The 19,585-nt window shown below is 47.4% G+C and overlaps 1 protein-coding gene across 1 annotated transcript in view; it reads left to right on the forward strand.

Annotated features, from left to right (window-relative positions):
• Window positions 1-254: 254 nt before the first annotated feature.
• The window catches only part of TMEM45A (transmembrane protein 45A), a 35,927-nt gene continuing 16,596 nt past the window's right edge, over window positions 255-19,585 (forward strand). Inside the window, exon 1 of the mRNA XM_050961502.1 lies at window positions 255-361. The gene's annotated coding sequence lies outside the window, so the exon portion shown is untranslated. The remainder of the gene's footprint in view (window positions 362-19,585) is intronic.

The following is a 19,585-nucleotide window of genomic DNA, read 5'->3' on the forward strand; positions in this document are numbered from 1 at the left end:
GCGCCGAGACGGCAGCGCTGCCAATGAAAGGCAATCGGGGGGCGTTGCAGACAGGCCAGCGCTGGAGTTTAGCGCCCAGCGGTGCAGCCGGCGGAGGCACAGCTGGGCAGCTGTGGTGGGGGAGGGGGGACGCATCCTTTGCAGACAACAGTCGGAGGCGTTTTCTACGTGCTGCAAAGAAGACGCGGGGAAAGGGGGTGTCAATGTTTCCCTCCCACTCAGAGATGGGAGGCGGTGGGGACTCGGCGCACAGCTGGACTGTAAAGGTGGCTGGAGGCAACAGCCGCAGATTGGTCTCAGTTCAAGTTTAAACAGGCAAGAAAGCAGGAGGAAGAAATTGCAGAGGAACAGACCAAACTAGGTAAGGGGTTGCTTAGTATATGTTAAAATGGTTTAAACTTTGTACTGACTGTGGGGAGGGAAGAAATCAGTCCGTGCCTCAAAGCAGATGCCGCCTGCCCCCTGCACCAGAGCCTCCGTTTTAAAAGCAGTTGAGCGGCTGTAACGGTGTTCCCTGCATGCATCCCCTAAATTATTTGCTTTTAAATCCTGTAAACGCAGCAAAGAATCCTGTGGCACCTTTTACAGATCCAGACTAACACGGCTACCCCTCTGATTTTAAATCCTGGTGTCCTATCTGCTGATTGAGCCCCATTTCCTTCTCAGTGGGGAGGGGAGTTGCATCCAGCAACGTGTGCTCTCAGGCACTGCCTTCCTTACTCTAGACTTGCATTCTCCCCCTTGTACAAACTCTTTAAAACAGGCCAGCCCTGACTAATCAGACTAGTGTGGACCAGTGGTTAGAGCAAAGGACTAGGAGTTTTGGGTACTATTCCTGGCTCTGGGTAACTCCTCTGAGGGTTGCTCTGAGGACTAATCGACATCCCTAACTTTTGGTGCCACAAGTACTCCTGTTCTTTTTGCAGATACAGACTTTTGTTGAGATCCTCTGCTGAAAGGTGAGAAGTGCATAGCAGGAGAACTGAGGGATAGCGGAGTACTCTCATTTATTACCTGTACAATGTGTCTGTTATAGGCAAGGGGTACTGACACTCTAGAGTACATTCAGATACTGTATATCTCCTAACTTTTTATGGGATTAGATAATAATGCGCTCCATTTTAAACCCATAAATATTCTGGGCTATTCCACTCAAAGTGTGGATGACTTCTTACTTCAGTTACTATAAATCATTTACATCAGCAATTCTGAATCATGAAATAGAGACTGCTGAAAATGTTATGGATGTAAATGAAACAAATCCTACTTAGTTTTAAACTGCTGGCACTGTTTACCTTTCTCCTTCCTTCTTGGGTCTTTCAGGTTGAGAGAAATCTGTGTTTCGTCTTCAGTTTCTAGCTGAAAGAATTGAATTGGAATTTAATAATAATCAATTATTAAATGTTAGAAACTCCCAAACTACCAGGCTCCCTATTTTACTTTATTCTGTTAAAAATCTCTGAGTAGCCCATGAAAGCTTATGCTCAAATCCATTTGTCAGTCTCTAAAGTGCCACAAGTACTCCTGCCCTTTTTGATTGCTCCATGTTATTCCAATTTTCAGAAATCACTCATTCTCCAGCTCTCATAGTTCTACAACTTTACATGTTCACCGAATTGCATAGTCCAAATATTTTTTTTACCTTTTTAGTAGGCAGTTTTTAGAATTTTCAGCAGTTGGCAACTGAAATGCACAAGAAGCTAAAGTTTTAAAGCACTTATACAGCTGTATTTGTAAATCAGAGCTTGAGTGATCATTTTCTATTTGCGCACCTGCTACTTGTGATTTGTCTGGTGTTATAGCTTTATTCTGATAGTATTATGATCTTGTGTAACTGTTTTTGTTCATCTGTTGAGAAATGGCACACACTTGAGAGTCACCATAAGTAGGTCACCATTGTAAATAAAAATGTGTTTGTGTTGCTTTTGAGGACACATTGATCATTCACACTAAAATCACCATTCCTTATCCAAATTAGAGCTGGATGAAATTTTGTCATTGAATAGTTTATTTGCTGAAAAACATAGTTTTGGTTGACCTGAAACTAGTCAATGCATTGAATTCACTGAATAGTTTTGACCAGACTGAAAAATCAAAATGTTTCAGTAACATAAAAATGAAACATTTGATTGTGAGCCAACTCAATTTTTGTTTTACTTTGTAATTTGCTGGAAATATTAAAAAGAAGTTGTTTTCAGTTTGACCCAAATGAAACTTTTTTGGATTCTTTGGAATTGCCAGCAAACTGAAAAATCCATTATTCACCCTGCTCTAACTCAAATGTCTTTTTACAACATTCAAACATTACTTATTTGGGCTTTCCCCATATTTACCCTCTGTGGGTAGAGTAGGTTAATATTAGAGATATTTTTTGTCTCTGGAGAATATGGGTGGAAACAAGGAGAATTACCATAGGGGTAGAATAGTAAAATGGAGTGAACGATTGCAGCTATCTTTGGATAAACTTTCTTTTTGACTTACTGTTGGCTGTTTTCTGTATTCTCTTTAATATTGTTTCTTTCTGTGACTAGCCCATTTTTTCATTTACAGCAGCAAGTGGCCAGAGCAGTAGCACCAAAAGATTTAAAGGCTTTCTCCAGTTCACTAGTCTTAAGACACTGTTGAACCAGGATTTGTCAATGGCAAAACTCTTATTGATGTCAGTGGGACCAGGATAAGCCTATCTTCTGCTACTTAGTCACCACAGAGCTATACCGTATTTACTTATTGTTTCCTCTGTTCCCCTAAAAACCAACACAGGGTCACCTTTGTATTAGTTTTATTACGATGCCGCTGTTTGGTCAGATAGAAAAGAGATAGAGCTTATTCATGCATGCACACATTCACTGCATTCATACCCTCATGCACCCACACACCTACACAGGCGGAGAGTTACTGGAGACAGCATGGAGGCTAAGAAGCCCAAGCATGGTAGATCTGGTGTGTCTGCCTGTGGTCACGAATCCAGGCTGCTGAGCAGGTCAAGAAGCAGGGGCTTGTATGCATGCCTTCTTCCTCTTGTTTTTGGAACTGGGCGGCTCCTGTCATGTACACTGAGTTTCCTTTCTGTGTCCATCACCAAGAAGCATTCCCAGACCAGTTCCTTTCATGCATACCAGGTTCTTCTTTTCTTTACAGCACTCCATGATTGCCTTCTCAGGGCAGATTATATTAGACACACCTGGCTCCGGGCTCTTTTCTCCTTGCAGTTCCTCTCTGTCCAGTCCCACATACACTCCCTTGTTCACACTTCCTTATCTTCCCCATACACTCCCTTGTTCACACTCTCTCTGTGTGATGGGATATTTCACAGCTTGGAAGTTCATACAAGTGGTAACTTGAAGAGGTTACAGAGCTTGTAAAGGTTACAAAACTTAAAAGGCTATGCTAACAATAACTGAAGTTACAAAGTCTGCAAAAAGATTGCAGAACTTAATGATACAATTGCATTTGAGCAGAGGCTTTACATGACAGTTATAGCAGAGAGCAATAGAGATTACTATCCTTTTCCCTTCCTAGATGCTCACTGGACTGGGCAAAACTCTTGTGGCCTTAGTAATTTGCTTGGCAGGCTTTCCACACGTAAGTAAGCAAACTCCATTAAAAGCTCTTAATTTGTACTGTGCAAAGAAATGAGTGCTACACCCATTCTTTACTACAGGGCACGGTACAGTACAGGCCATGCTTAAGAGTCCAGGTCCACCTTTCCTCCCAATGGAAAAGAAGGAAAAGCTGTAGGTATGATTATAATAATGTTTTCATTAGTTAATCGGAGTGCCAGGCCTATTCTTGGTCACTCTTTTCTCCAGTTCAGGAAGTGAGTTAACACTTGGTTCAGGTAGCTGAGCCTGTATAATTCTTTTCACCTCACTTCTTCAGCACTAACTTTTTAACTAGGCTACGCCTGGACTAGGACATCTTATAACTTTGTATTTCCCTATATCAGGGGTCGGCAACCTTTCAGAAGTGGTGTGCTGAGTCTTCATTTATTCACTCTAATTTAAAGTTTCGCATGCCAGTCATACATTTTAATGTTTTTTAGAAGGTCTCTCTCTACAAGTCTATATATTATATAACTAAACTAGTGTTGTATTGTAAAATAAACTAGGTTTTCAAAATGTTTAAGAAGCTTCATTTAAAATTAAATTAAAATGTTGATCTTACGCCACCGACCCACTCAGCCTACTGCTGGTCTGGAGTTCTGTTCACCTAGGCCGGCAGTGGGCTGAGTGGGGCCTGCGGCCGGGACTCCTGCTGGGAAGGGTCTAGCAGCCAGAACCCCAGACCGACAGCAGGCTGTGTGGGGCTGGTGGCCGGGACCCCAGACCGACAGTGGGCTGAGCGACTCAGCCCACTGCTGCTCAGAGGTTCCATCCTCCGGCTCCTGCTAGCCGGGATCCTGGCTGCCAGACTCACTCAGCCCGCTGCCGGTCTGGGGTCCCGGCCCTGCCCACATACAGTGGGTACCTGCCTTCTCCCTGGTTCTGGCCCATTCTCTTCCTCTCTCTGCACTGAGCTGAGAGTTGGAGTGGACCGAGCACAGGGCTGGGGGTGAAGGGTCTGGCCAGGAGCTAAGATGAAGGAGGGGGCTCAGGGTTGGGGCAGGAGGTTTGGGTATGGGGGCACTTACCTGGGCAGCTCCCGTGTGGTGTGAGGGGTGCAGGTGGGAATGTGAGTGTGGGTGCAGGGGCTCCCATTTGGTGCTCAGGGTGGGGGTGGGGATGTGCAGGGTGCATGGGATGTGGGGGGGACTGGGGATGTGGGGGGTGCAAGAGTCAGGGCAGAGGGCTGGGGGCATGTGAGGGGGGCGCAGGTGTCAGGGTAGGGGGGCTGGGTATGTGTGGGGTGCCAGTCAGGGCTGAGGTCGTGAGGGGGGGTCAAGGAGTCAACAGAGGGCTGGGTGGTACAGGGCTCAGGGCAGGAGCCTGGGGGTGTGTGGGGGTGCAGGGCTCAGGGCAGAGGACTGGGTGACTGCACCCCCCAGAATCCCCAACCGCCCCCGCTCCTTTTCCTGACTACCCCCTCCTGGGACCCTACCCCCTATCTAAGCCTCCCTGCCCCTTATCTCCTGACTGCCCCCCCCAGGACCCTACCCCCTACCTGTCCCCTGACTGCCCCAACCCTTATCCACACCCCCACACCCAGACAGACCCCCTGGACTCCCATGCTTATCTAATCGCTCCCCGTTCCCTGACAGGATCCCCAAAACTCTGGACCCATACAACCTCTCCACCTGCTACCTGCCTGCCTCAACCCCTCTCCACACCCCTACCTCCTGGCAGTTCCCCCAGAACTCCTGACTCATCCAACCTCCCCAGCTCCTTGTCTCCTGACCACCCCCTCCAGGGACCCCCCACCCTAACTGGTCCCCCAGGACCCTCTTTGCTCCCTGTCCCCTGACTGCCCTGACCCCTATCCACCCCCCAAACAGACCCCGGGACTCATATGTCTCATCCAACCTCCCCTGCTCCCTGACTGCCCCCTGCAGAGACCCACACCCCTAACCACCCCCCAGTATACCACCCCCCATCCAACCCACCCTGCTCCCTGTCCCTTGACTGCCCCCATCCCTTATCCAACCCCCCCCCCAGGCCCGGAGCCAGCCCCCTTACCATGAGGCTCCTCGCTCATCCGGAGCCCTGCTGCCGCCGCCCCCCCCGTGCACAGCCCTGCTCCGCCCTGCCCCTCAGAGCGCTGTGCGCATGACAGCAGGGCTCCGGGTGAGCTGGGAGCGTCTTTCCCTCCCCACGGAGCCAAACGCTGCCCCGCGGGAGCGCACAACCCCAGTGCCCCAGAGCTCTGCGCGGGCGGCGGCAGGGCTCTGGGGGAAGGCGGGGGAGGGGCTGGCGGCTTGCGCTCGGCCAGTGCTCCAGTTCGGGACCGCGGACCCCACGGCTTCCCCCGTTGGCAGGATTTTTAATGACACACGGAGTCCCAGCAGGCAGCCGCTTGCCATTAAAAATTGGCTTGCGTGCCATCTTTGGCACGTGTGCTATAGGTTGCCGACCCCTGCCCTATATTGTTGTGCCTGTTGCTTTCTCTACAGGGGCTCAGAGTCAAGACACCTCTAAGATTGGGGCCCGTTGAAGTCAATGATGATGCTTGGCTGTATCTTTGGCCTGGTCTACACTACGCGTTTAAACCGAATTTAGCAGCGTTAAGCCAATTTAACCCTGCACCCATCCACACAACGTGGCCCTTAATATCAATATAAAGGGCTCTTTAAACCGGTTTCTGTATTTCTCCCCAACGAGAGGAGTAGCGCTGAAATCGGTATTGCCATATTGGATTAGGGTTAGTGTGGCCGCAAATCGATGGTATTGGCCTCCGGGCGTTATCCCACAGTGCACCACTGTGACTGCTCTGGAAAGCAATCTGAACTCGGATGCATTGGCCAGGTAGACAGGAAAAGGCCTGCAAACTTTTGAATTGCATTTCCTGTTTGCCCAGCATGGAGCTCTGATCAGCACGGGTGGCGATGCAGTCCCAAATCCAAAAAGAGCTCCAGCATGGACTGTACGGGAGATACTGGATCTGTTACAGAAGACGAAATGCCAAAGCATTTGAAAAAAATCTCCAGGCTATGATACAGAGTCCACAGCACAGTGCTGTGTGACAAGCGTAACGGAAAGCCAAAGAATCCAATGGACGCTCATGGAGGAAGGGAGGGGGGACTGAGGACTCCAGCTATCCCACAGTCCCCGCAGTCTCCGAAAAGTATTTGCATTCTTGGCTGAGCTCCCAATGCCTGTAGGGTCAAACACATTGTCCGGGGTGGTTCAGGGTATATCTCGTCAATTTATCCCCCCTTCCCCCACCGTGAAAGAAAAGGGAAAAAAAATCGTTTCTTGACTGTTTTCAATGTCACCGTATGTCTACTGCATGCTGCTGGTAGATGGGGTGCTGCAGTGCTGAACACCAGCATCCCCTTCCCGATGGCAGATGGTACAATATGACTGATATCCGTCTTCATCATCATCCCGTGAGTGCTCCTGGCTGGCCTTGGTGAGGTCGGCCGGGGGCGCCTGGGTAAAAATAGGAATGACTCCCGATTATTCCCGGCAGCTGGTACAGAACAGCTGGTAACCGTCCTCATCATAGCAACTGGGGGCTGAGCTCCATCGGCCCCCCCACCCCTTTCCTGTGTAAAGAAAAGATTCTGTACTGCCTGGACTATCATAGCAGCGGGATGCTGGGCTCCTCTCCGCCCCACCGTTTAATGTCCTGCCTGGAGTATCATAGCAGCTGGAGGCTGCCTTCCCCTCATTTCATCTCACTAAAAAGTCAGTTCTCTTATTCCTGCATTCTTTATTACTTCATCACACAAATGGGGGGACCCTGCAGTGGTAGCCCAGGAGGGTTGGGGGAGGAGGGAAGCAACGGGTGGGGTTGATGCAGGGGCACCCTCTAGAATGGCATGCAGCTCAGCATTTCTGCAGGATCTGACACGGAGTGGCTGTGCTCTCTGGTACGCTGGTTCTCTAGTACACTTGCCCCATATTCTAGGCAGGACTGACTCTATTTTTAGATACAACATAAAGGAGGGAATGACCTGGGGAGTCATTCCCATTTTTGTCTTTGCGCCCCCGGCCAACCTCAGCGAAGGTCAGCCAGGAACACCCATGACAGCAGCAGACGGTACAGAACGACTGATAACCATCATCCCATCGCCAGTTTACAATGGCATGGCAGATAGTACAGAACGACTGGTAACTGTCTCTGCTATCTTGCAAAGGCAAATGAATGCTGCTCTGTAGCACTGCAGTACCGCCTCTGTCAGCAGCATCCAGTACACATACGGTGACAGTGACAAAAGGCAAAACGGTCTCCATGGTTGCCATGCTATGGCGTCTGCCAGGGCAATCCTGGGAAAAAGGGCGCGAAATGATTGTCTGCCTTTGCTTTCATGGAGGAAGGAATGAGTGATGACATATACCCAGAATCACCCGCGACACTGTTTTTGCACCATCATGCATTGGGATCTCAACCCACAATTCCAATGGGCAGGGGAGACTGCGGGAACTATGGGATAGCTACCCACAGTGCAATGCTCCAGAAATAGACGCTAGCCTCAGTACATGGATGTACACTGCCGAATTATTGTGCTTTGTGTGGCCGCGTGCACTCGACTTTATACAATCTGTTTTACAAAACCGGTTTATGTAAAATCGGAATAATCCTGTAGTGTAGACGTACCCTCAGAGGAATATTTGGCCTATTACTTGTAGCCATTGGTTTGGTTGATCTATTAAGGCCTTATCCTGTGGCTACTCTATGGGTAGCATTCTCACTGTCTTCAATAGGGTTTCTGCCTGCAGAGGGGTTGCAGCATTGGGCCCTCTTATGATCTATCCATCATTTTGGAGGATTTTTCATTTCCTACTAATGTTACCATCATTACCAAATGCCCATGTAGTCACTACAGGGTGAAATATGCTCTGTTAAATGGGGACTATCCCTGCTTCTGGGGTTCATATGCCTGGGGTGCATTGGGCTTATTTACAGGACAAGTTTTCAAACTTAACAATACTGTTTGTGTGGTGTGCCCAGGCCTTCTTCCTCCATCTCTCTTCTCTGTCCTATATGGCTTTTTGCATTTCCTCGCAGTAGTGCCTGTCAGGGGCAGTATGCTCATTCAGCTGCATGAGGGTCAGCATGCAGAGCACACTGCATCTAACAGGCCCTATCGTGAGGAGAAAACTTCCAACAGCAGAAAAACATGAGGCTCATGGAAGAGGGAGGGGAACAGGCTATGCCACTGGGCCTAGCCTCAGGTCACATGAGTGCTCCTCCTCTGCTCAGCCCAAGTGTTTTGCTGGATGCAGCTGGCCTGATGGCAATTAGCCATGTGGCAGTCTTCCGCTCTCCCATTTACTCTGTCTTTGTTCAGTACCTAGCATAATAGGGTCCTGGTCCATGGCAGGAACTCATAGGACTATCCTAATACAAATAAATAATAACAAGGCAGTATCACCAGCCTCAAGCTTTCAAAACTCATGGGTCAGGCCCCTCAAAATTATGAGACTCAAACATACATTTTTGGTCTTTTAATTTGCCTTCTGTTTTCTTAGCTGTTAGTGTTCATATTTTTCAGCTTTTCTCCACAGCCATGAAAGTTAGAAACGTTTTCTAAATGAAAGCTGAGATTCTCACATGAGCTTGAAAGCTGGGGCTTTAAGAAAAACACTAAGTTTCGTGAGACTTGTTCTGTAATCACAAGAGTTAGCAACGCTGCAGTGCAGTCTTCCATGAGGAATCTAGAGTGCGGTTGGGGTGGCTTGGGTGTCTCCCATCTCTCCTGTTCCTAACCTCACTTGCTTTTAGCAGCAGAAGATGACCGTAATCAACAGTCATGAGCAGCACCGGCTGCTCACTCTGCTCTCTGGCTAAATACGGCCAGCTGCTGTAGCCTGTGGTGCGGCAGGGCCATCTCTGAGAAAGTTGACAAGAACAGTAAAACAGGTTAAGGCCCCGTCTATCTCTGAGGTTAGTCCTGATTCAGTGGTTGTGGCCAGCAATCAGTATAGCCGCTGCCCAGGGAAACCTGAAATGTAGACAAGGAAAGCTGCAAATTGTACAGGATGAGCTAATTTTGCTTGAAACAGGAATAAGAAGAAATGGTGTAAATTATAGCTTTCTTCGTCTACTCCAGGTGCTGGACACAGATTGCTAAATTCCAAGTATTGACAAGGTAATGATATCTCATGCTCTATGTGTTATTGACTGTAGCGTGGGTCAGGAAGGAATTCACTTTTTCCACTTCTGCTTATATGTTTCCCATGTTGACTTTTCATCTTTCCCTGCAGCATCATGTGTTAGCCAATCCTGAAGCAAGCATATTGGACTTGATGGTAAAAAAGTTTGTAAACTACTAAGTGTGCAAGTATAAATTGGAATGAATCATCTGGTGAACTTGGAGATAACAAGAGTCATTAAATTGTTTATTATAGCCCATAAATGTACTAAGTGCTTCAAAGATGGCTCCTGCTTCAGATCACAATCTAAATTGTAGATAGATCACAACCTCCAGGATGACAGACTGAAGGGACGGATGGGGTGAAGAAGCCACCATTTATTGTGATGAGGTTACATGGATACTCGGTTTATACAAGCCCACATGGTGTTTTATGAAGTTATTTTAAATAAAAATTAAATTCACTTGCTTGTATTGCCTATCACAGAATTAAGTTTTCAGGAGAGATTTAAATGGGGAGGGTAGCAGCTTTGCAGGACAATGTCAGGAGAGTGTTCTATGAAAAGAGGTCATCCTGAGGGTAGGTTGGGAAGAGCAGATGCTTGTGGGAGATCAGTTTCACATTCTGGTTCTCATGTACTGGTATGATTCTGTAAAGTTGAGGTTTCACAGGCTGCAGGGGAATCTTTAAATCTAAACACAGGTTTTTCAAACTTTCTACTTATCTTAAATTTGAAAAATCTTAATTTTACAACTTGACATTATATCTTTTTGTTTTATGATGCTATATTTGCCCTGATAAAACTGATTTAAGAGCTACCGATACCTCCTGGGAAAAATAACCATTGAGTGTGTCTGATCAGAGGTAGTTGGATGTAACTAGCTCTTTTTTCTGAAGAGTGTATCTGTTCCAGCTGCTTATTCTAAGGTGCCTGTACCCTGCAAAATTAAGTATTCCGCATTTGAAATCTTAATGCTCTCGCGTGTGTCAGACTGTACAGTAATTAGTTGTGATACTGCAAATAGAGAATTATGATTTCTGGTTAGGAATAAGATGGACCCACCCTCAGTAGATGGAGGTCCTTCCTTCTCCAAAAACAGTGCGTCCCAGACCCTAAAAAATAGCCTGGACTAAAAGTTCAGAACATTTCAAGATTAGTCAGTTTCCTAATGGTTAGTGGTGTGTGTGCACACATTTTTTTAAATGGTTGTAGTTCCTTTGTTTTTGTTTTTCCTTTCAGAAAGAACCTAAAGGTGGACATATAAAATGTAATGCCTTTACTTCAGAACACATTACAGACTAACTGTTAAAGGGCCACATAAGTGCCAAGTGCAGTATTAACTATACAGGAGGTCTTTGTTGTGTTACAGCTACATGTCACGTTTTATTTTTTAAATGAGCTTTCTTGACAGCTGCACTGTCTTGTTAGATCCATTCCTCTGAAACACTCATAATATTGTAAATTGGTTGCAAGGGAATTCTGTGGTTCATAAAACTGATTCTAATACAGTTCAAATTATATGTTCTGTCATATTACTTCTCCCAAGATGGGCTTTGACTTCAAAGTCATCAGCTGAGATAACAAAGCCTTCTCTTCTCTTGGCATTTTGCTAGCATGTGCGCCAGCAATGCTTGGTGTGTGAGCATGCATAGAATTCTAAGAAGTCGTAGGAGTATAGTGGCCAATGTGGCTTAGTATATTGTGCGTCCTTTTGTGGACTGTCTGATCTCTGGTTGAGCAAGAGGTATTTATAATGCCACAGAGACTGTTCAGTGAAGTGACTTTAGTTGGTTTAGTGACAAGTAGGAAAACTTATTTCTTCAGGGAGGGAACAGGGAACTGAAATTGCTAGTACAAGACCAAAACCAGTGTGCCTGATGCAGGTATTGAGAAGAATTCAAAGTTAGCATTTTGTGGCACTTGGAAATAAGTCATTCGATGAAGGTCCAAGTGATCATTAGATTGTAGGACTAATCAGATTGTAGAGCCAAGCTCCTTCTAAATAAAATAAAATATATAAAAAAAATCCAGTAATATCCCATGAAATCACAAAGTTGAACATGATCTTTACATTTTTGTTTCCAGTGATAATTTAGTGCTGAATGAAAGGTTCCAAATTGGCAAATTGATTGAAATCCTATATCTGCAAAGCAGCAGCTGCTCAGACAATGAGAGCGAACGGAAGAGAAGAAACTCGTAGTGGAAGAGCTGGACATGCACAAGTCCATGGGTCCAGATTTAATGTATGCAAGGTTTCCTCCAGAGATGGTGTGTCTATATGGGAATAGGAGCAGATGCAGCAGGGATGAGTGAAGGTGGACTGAAGGGTTGAGGAGACTTGGAGTGAGGGGCCATCACTGAAGGATGAGGAGTTGATGGATTGGAGGCACTGAAAGGGGTAGGTGATAGATACAGCTATGCTATCTGAGCAGGGAATGAATGCTTTTCTTCTGCACAAAGGTGGTGCTGCTGGATTGCAGATCTTTCTTGTACCTAAATTGTAATTGAAGGAGATAATTTTTTTGATGCAAAGTACATGTTTTGAAAAAATAAAAAAGGAAGACAACAAACTTCCTCACCCTCTCCAACTGGAAACTCACATGCTGAGACATGGGTATGGACTCACAGAGCTAACTGACTCATGAAGATGAGCAGTCTGAGCCCAGGACTGGGAGATGAGCTCCTGAGTTCTAATTCTGGCACTGATGCTCTCATGGTAGCCTTTGGTAAGTCAGTTAGGCCAAAAATTTCAAGACTGTCTAGTGCTTTTGCCTGTCCAACTTGAGGCACATTGGCCCTCACTTTCATGAGTATATAGCACCTTTCATTCCAACTGAATTTAAAAGGGAGCTACAGATACTCAGCACTTCTGAACATGTAGCTCAAGGTGTAATAGGCACCCAAAACCAGTGATCCTATCTAAAAATAAGGGCTTTCACCTCTGTGCCACAGTTATCCTTGACCTAAGATCAGTGTTATATGTATAGCCACACTTGTTATCGACTCCAAAGTAGCGCCATGGGAGCACGTTTTCAGAGCTGTGTGGGGGTGATCAGCAGCATGATGCCCATTGATTCTGACAGCTTCATCTCTGCTTAATGTATCAGAAACATGGGATAAAACACACTTCCACTGGTAAAGCATCTTCATCTCCAGTTCATTCCAGGGTACTTCAGGAAGTAGCTAAAGCAATCTTGGAATTGTAAACAATTATATCTGAGAACTCCTGGAAGACGGGTGAGGTCCCAGAAGACCAGAAGAATAATAGGGTTATAAGGAATAGCCAGCATGGATTTATCAGGAACAAATCATTACAAACCAACCTAATTTGCTTCTTTGACAGGTTTATTGGCCTAGTGGATGGGGGAAAGCAGTAGCCATCATATATCTTGATTTGCTTAAGGCTTTTGACACAGTCCCACATGACATTCTCCATAAGTAGGGCTCTGTTTCTGTCACAGAGGTCTTGGAAGTCACGGATTCCATGACTTTCTGCAGCCTTCATGAGTTCTGCAGTGGCCTGTGTGGCTGACCCCAGGGCTGCCCAAGCAGCTGGCTCTGGGGCCAGTTACTCAGGTGGCTCTGGGGCCAGCCGCGCCGGCCGCTGCTGGAGTGGACCCGCAGCCAGCCACACTGCTGCTCTAGGGGCCCCAGAGACCACTGCACCAGCCACTGCTTTGGAGGCCCCAGGGACAGCCGCACCAGCTGCTGATGAAGCGGCCCTGGAACCAGCCGCTTCGGCCACTGCTCAGGCAGCCCTGGGCAGCTGGTCTTGGGGACCGCACCAGCAGCAGCCCCCCAGGGTGCCCCTTTGCCCCCCACAGCAGCAACCCCCACCCCAACCCCAAGGTATAGTCAGGAGTATTTATAGTGTAAGTCATGGATAGGTCACAGGATGTGAATTTTTGTTTATTGCCCATGATCTGTTCATGACTTACTAAAAATACCCATCACTAAATTGTAGCCTTGTCCATAAGCAAACTAGGGATATGTGCTCTAGATCAAATTACTATAAGGTGGGTGAACAACTGGTTGAAAGACCATACTCAAAGAGTAGTTATTGATGGTTCATTCTCAAACAGGGGGGATGTATCTAGTAGGGTTCCGCAGGGGTGAGTCCCGGGGCCAATACTATTCAATATTTTCATGAATGACTTGAATAATGGAGTGGAGAGCATGCTTATAAAATTTGTGTGGTGACATCAAGTTGGGAGGAGCTGCACACTGTGATGGGGTATACAAACCCCACACTGAGCATCAAGGGCTTAAGGGCTCATTTTGGGCTCAGCCAGCCCCGCCTCGCCACACCTGCAGTAAATGCTCCATCTACTGGAGGAATTAAAAGGCAGCAAATTAGCTTAGTTGGCGAGCAGTGCTGAAGGTGAGCAGAGCTGCAGTTCACAGCTCCAGAAGTTAAAAACTTCTGCAACTCCTGCCCAGAATGCCAACTAATCAGGCCAAAAGGAGGGCTGAAAGCCCCCTTGTCCCTCTCCCGGTCATCGATGTCCCCTGTTGCGTGCCTGGATGCTCTGCAAGGACGAGGCCCACACACACAGGTGAATTAATTGGCTTTAATGAAGGTTAAGTGACACACCCGCAACAGGAACTCCACGCATTGCTGCCACTGGCTTGGGGAGTCCAACGTCCAAACAGCTCGGTCAGGTGCGAAGTTCAACGCACAAGCTCTAACCCTTAGCAATTATAGCATCATGCTAATAACATGCAAAACAGCCTTTACATATGCAATGAGGGACTTTCCATCAGCAATGGCCGCCTCCCCTGGCCTCGGGCGAGGGACTTTCTGCAGTTCCCCAAAACACCAGGGCTTCCCACACAGGGCAGTTTTAACCGGTTAGAAGCAGCAGCTGCTAGCAACTTCTGTCTGCTAATAACCTTTCCTTGAGAAAGCGCAGGCCCTAGCTACACCGTAACAATGTCTTCCGGGGTCCCCTACATCCCCTTTGAATGAATTGGGATAGACCAGGGGTCGGCAACCTTTCAGAAATGGTGTGCCAAGTATTTATTCACTCTTAATTTAAGGTTTTGTGCGCCAGTAACACATTTTAATGTTTTTAGAAGGTCTCTTTTTATAAGTCTATAATATATAACTAAACTATTGTTGTATGTAAAGTAAATAAGGTTTTTAAAATGTTTAAGAAGCTTAATTTAAAATTAAACTAAAATGCAGAGGCCCCTGGACCGGTGGCCAGGACCTGGGCAGTGAGAGTGCCACTGAAAATTAGGTTGCGTGCTGCCTTCGGCACCTGTGCCATAGGTTGCCTACCCCAGGATCGACCTTGTCAGCCCCCTGGGAAAAAGTGCCGACAGATACAATCACCTACTGGTGATAGTTGATTTTGTGACTCGCTATCCAGAGGCAATCCCACTCTGTAACACCAATGTAAAGACTATTGCCACAGAACTTTTGAAAGACTTTGCTTGAGTAGGCATTCCCAAGGAGATTCTCACTGACCAAGGCACCAATTTCATAGCCCGCTTGATGAAACAGGTCTGTGAGCTTTTGAGAATAAAGAGCCCCCGTACCTCAGTTTATCACCCGCAAATGGATGGCCTGGTTGAACGCTTCAACTGAACCCTGAAGCAGATGCTGAAAAGATTTATGCCAGAAGACCTCCCACATTGGGATCAGCTGACCCCCACCTCCTGTTTACTATCCCACAATTCTCTACAGGCTTCTTCCCATTTGAGCTCCTGTATGGGAGAAGGTGCCAGGGAATCCTCGACCTGGTCTTGGAGATGTAGGAAGGACAAACTCCGAGAACTCAGAATGTCCTACAGTACGTGTTGAGACTCAGGGAGACACTTGAGATGTTTTCAGGAGATGTTGTACTGTACCTGCTTGCCTTCTCTCTCCATCTGGAGAGGGAACAACAAAGAGCGAACTCAAACAAAAACTTCCCCTCCAGATTTGAAAGTATCTTCTTTTCTCATTGGTCCTTCTGGTCAGGTGCCAACTAGGTTATTTGACCTACTTAACTCCTTACAGGTAAGGCGAGTCAGTACGCTGCCAAGGAGGGATTTTATGCTACACTTCTCTCTATATTTATGACAGGGTCATTGAGGAATTCCACAGCGAGTGGCGAAGCCCTGTCGTATTAGTCCCAAAGCCGGATGGCACTGTCTGGCTTTGCATTGACTTCAGGAAGGTTAATGCGATTTCCAAATTTGATGCCTACTCCATGCCCTGGGTGGATGAATTACTAGACTGGCTGGGCGAAGCTCAGTACATCACCACCTTAGACTTTAAAGGGGTATTGGCAAATCCCACTCACACCAGAATCGCAAGAACAAAATGTTTTTGCCACTCCATTCAGTCTGTACTAGTTTCGAACTATGCCCTTTGGACTCCATGGCGATGTTCGAATGCCTTATGGACCAGATGTTGCAGCCCATAACTCATACTCTGCAGCCTCTTTGGATGATGTAGTCATCTGCAGCCGAACCTGGGAAGAACATGTGTCCCAAGTGGCCGCCATGTTATGCTCCCTGCAACAGGCTGGACAAACAGCAAAACCTGCAAAATATAAAATAGGAAAGAGGAAACCACCTACCTGGGATACATTTTGGTGAAAGGCCAGGTCTGGCCCCTCATAGATAAAGTCCAGCCCTCAAGGACACCCCACTACCTACCACCAAGAAACAGGTCAGGAGTTTGCTGGGACTTGCTGGTTACTATTGCTGGTTTGTACCGAGATTCTCGACGATCACAGCCCCTCTCACAGACCTCGTCATGAACGACATCCCCAAGAAAGTACACTAGTCCGAGGCCTGTGAAAAGGCCCTTCAAGAATTGAATGAACATCTCTGTACAGAACCAGTTCTATTCAGCCCAGACTTCTCCAAAGAATTCATTTTGCAGACAGATGCTTCTGATGTGGGACTTGGCTCTGTTTTATCTCAGGAAATAAAGGGCGAGGAACACCCAGTGTTCTATTTGAGTTGCAAGCTGTTCCCACGAGAATGAGCCAACTCTATTATAGAGAAGGAGGCCCTGACAGTGAAATGGGCTGTAGACTCGCTCTGATACTATCTCCTGGGAAACCCATTCAAGCTTGTCACCGACCATGCCCCATTAAGATGGTTAAACACCATGAAGGACACAAACCCCCGACTGATGTGCTGGTACCTGTCTCTCCAACCCTACACTTTCCAGATTCAGCATCGAGCTGGGAAAACGCACCAGAATGCTGACTTCTTTTCCAGGGAAGAGGGGGCACAACTGGATGGCCCCGACTCCCCAGACTCCATCTTGAGCAGGAGGGTGTGTGATGGGGTGTACAAACCCTACACTGAGCAATAAGGTCTTAAGGGGTCATTTTAGGCTGTGCCAGCCCCACCCTGCCACACCTGCAGAAAATGCTCCATCTGCTGGAGGAATTAAAGGGCAGCGAATTAGCTCAGTTGGGGAGCAGCGTTGAAGGTGAGCGAAGGCCTTGGACTGAGGTGACCCTAGAGGGGGATACGAAGGAAAGAGGCCCAGGGAAAACAGCCTTAAGTAGTCTTGGTTGCTAGGTTACTGATAGCTAAAAGGGCCCTGGGTTGGAGACCAGTAGAGTGAGAGGGCCCAGGCTTCCCTCCCCACAACCCCCTTGGCAGTCCAGGGTTGTGGCCATTATCACTAGGCCACACTTCCCAAGCAGACCCTGAGTTGAGACCATTACACACATACTTCGGTGGACAGGATTAGAATTCAAAATTATCTTGACAAATTGGAGAATTGGTCTGAATTCACCAAGATGAAGTTCAATAAAGACAAGTGCAAAGTATTTCACTTAGGAAGGCAAAATCAAGTGCACACAATGGGGGATAACTGAGTACGTGGTAGTACTGCATTCGATACGAGATGTCATAAGCATCTGACAGTTATTTCCTGATATTAGTAGAGGAGAGGAAAAATTGTTATGGGTATCACTGTGGTAACTTGACAAATGCAGAATTTCTAATGGGGACTTCTGTACTGTACGTGCTTCTTTCATAAAGCTGCTTGGATGAATAGAAAAGGAGGGAGGCCTTAGAATTTCACTACTCTGCCTCATTTTTAAAAGTGTTTTTGGTTGACTGTCCTCTTTAGTGTAACATCCTCCGGGGTTTGATAAACACAGGAAATTACAAGGCATATGATGTAGCAAAGGAATGTGCAGGGAAGGAGAGCTACATGCATATATTGCATCCTCCAACTTGACGGTAGTTTGTATCCTGATCCAGTATAGGATATGTTGTCTCATTTTCTCATTATTTAAAAAAGGTATTAATATAGTACTTCTAAAAATTACCAACAAGGCTTTGTGAATAACCAGGCAGTGTATTAGCTTCCCTGTGCAGTATGCCTCAGTGCTGTCTGGGGGAGCATGGATCAGCGTTCACGTCACACTCCCTATCAATACTTGGCCCAGGCTGGGGAAGCTAATGGTCCAACCAGCAAACCAAATTTGGTGGTGAATCCTGGTCATATGCTACTTGAGGCAAGTTGCCCGTACTCTAAGAAGAAGTGCTGTCTGGCAAACGTAGCCCTGGGACTTCTAACCAGTCCTGTGTACCATATTAGTGCGGTGTGAACAAATAGTCACTAGGGCAGTGGTCCCCAAACTTTTTACCTTGCGCCTCACCTTACCGCTGGCTGCCCCCTCCCCCAGAGCTGAGGCCATGGCTTGGAGGGCGAAGGGAGAAATTGGATTAGAGGGCTGAGACTGGGGCCACAGCTTGGGGCAGGGCTGGTAGCCAGGGCCCTGGGTGTGGGCCGGTAGCCTGGTCCCCAGGTACAGGGCTGGGAGCAAAGCCTCAGGTGTGGGGCTGGGAGCAGAGCCATCAGCTGGGGCTGGCGAAAGGAGTGGAGCTGCGTGGGGCTCCTTCCCTGCCTCCTGCAGGGGCTGGCCCCAGTCCCGGACCCAGCTACTTCTTCCTGAATGTTCCTCTGTGCCCTCCTATGGCAGTGCATCTCACAGTTTGGAGACCTCTTCACTAGGGAATAGTCTGAGGGTATGGCTACACTTACAGTTGTACAGCGCTGGGAGTTACAGCTGTCTTTGTACAGCTGTGTAGGGAAAGCGCTGCAGTGTGGCCACACTGACAGCTACCAGCGCTGCAGTGTGGCCGCATTTGCAGCATTTGCAGCGCTGTTGGGAGGGTGCATTGTGGGCAGCTATCCCAGCATTCAAGTGGCTGCAACGTGCTTTTCAAAACAGGGGGGTGGGGTGGATGTGACAGGGGGCGTGGGGGAGACAGAGAGAGTGGATTTTTGGAGCTCACACTGTTCTCAGCTCCTTGCCTTGCAAGTTCTAAGGACTGGAAGATACACAGCACTTACCTTCAATCATTTTAAAAGTTTTGACCCCTTCCCCCACCCCTCTCTTATTCACTAAATGCAAATTATGCACTCCTAAATAGCCTTCAGACCACATAAGCAGCTGTTCAACACCGACGGGTCTCTCCTCAAGCAAACAGCTGTGAACATTCCAAAGCAATTCCCCTGCCTCCGCTCGTTGCTCTCTGGAGCAAAGAGCAGCTGTGTTTGTTTTTTAGATAAGTAGCTCCGAGGAGCTCGGAGTTCAGCCATTCTTCCGGTTTGTTGTGGACAGGAATTCTAGGATACCTCCTAATACCCTGGAGGCCAATAACAGCGCTTTTGGTGGCCACACTTGACGAGCAGCGCTGCATCACCAGCGCTGCAGTCGTTACACCCCAAGCAGACCAGGTGTACAGCCAGCGCAGCAGTCAGGGAGTTGCAGCGCTGGATGTGCCTTGCAGTTGTGGACAGTTACTAAGTTGCAGCGCTGTAAACCCACCACCAGCGCTGCAACTCTCCAGTGTAGCCAAGCCCTGAGTGATGTTGTAACTCTGACTGGAGTTTAATTTAGGTCTTCAAAGGCAG

This window comes from Gopherus flavomarginatus, chromosome 1, assembly GCF_025201925.1.
Source record: "Gopherus flavomarginatus isolate rGopFla2 chromosome 1, rGopFla2.mat.asm, whole genome shotgun sequence".
Classification (NCBI taxonomy): Eukaryota; Metazoa; Chordata; order Testudines; family Testudinidae; genus Gopherus; species Gopherus flavomarginatus.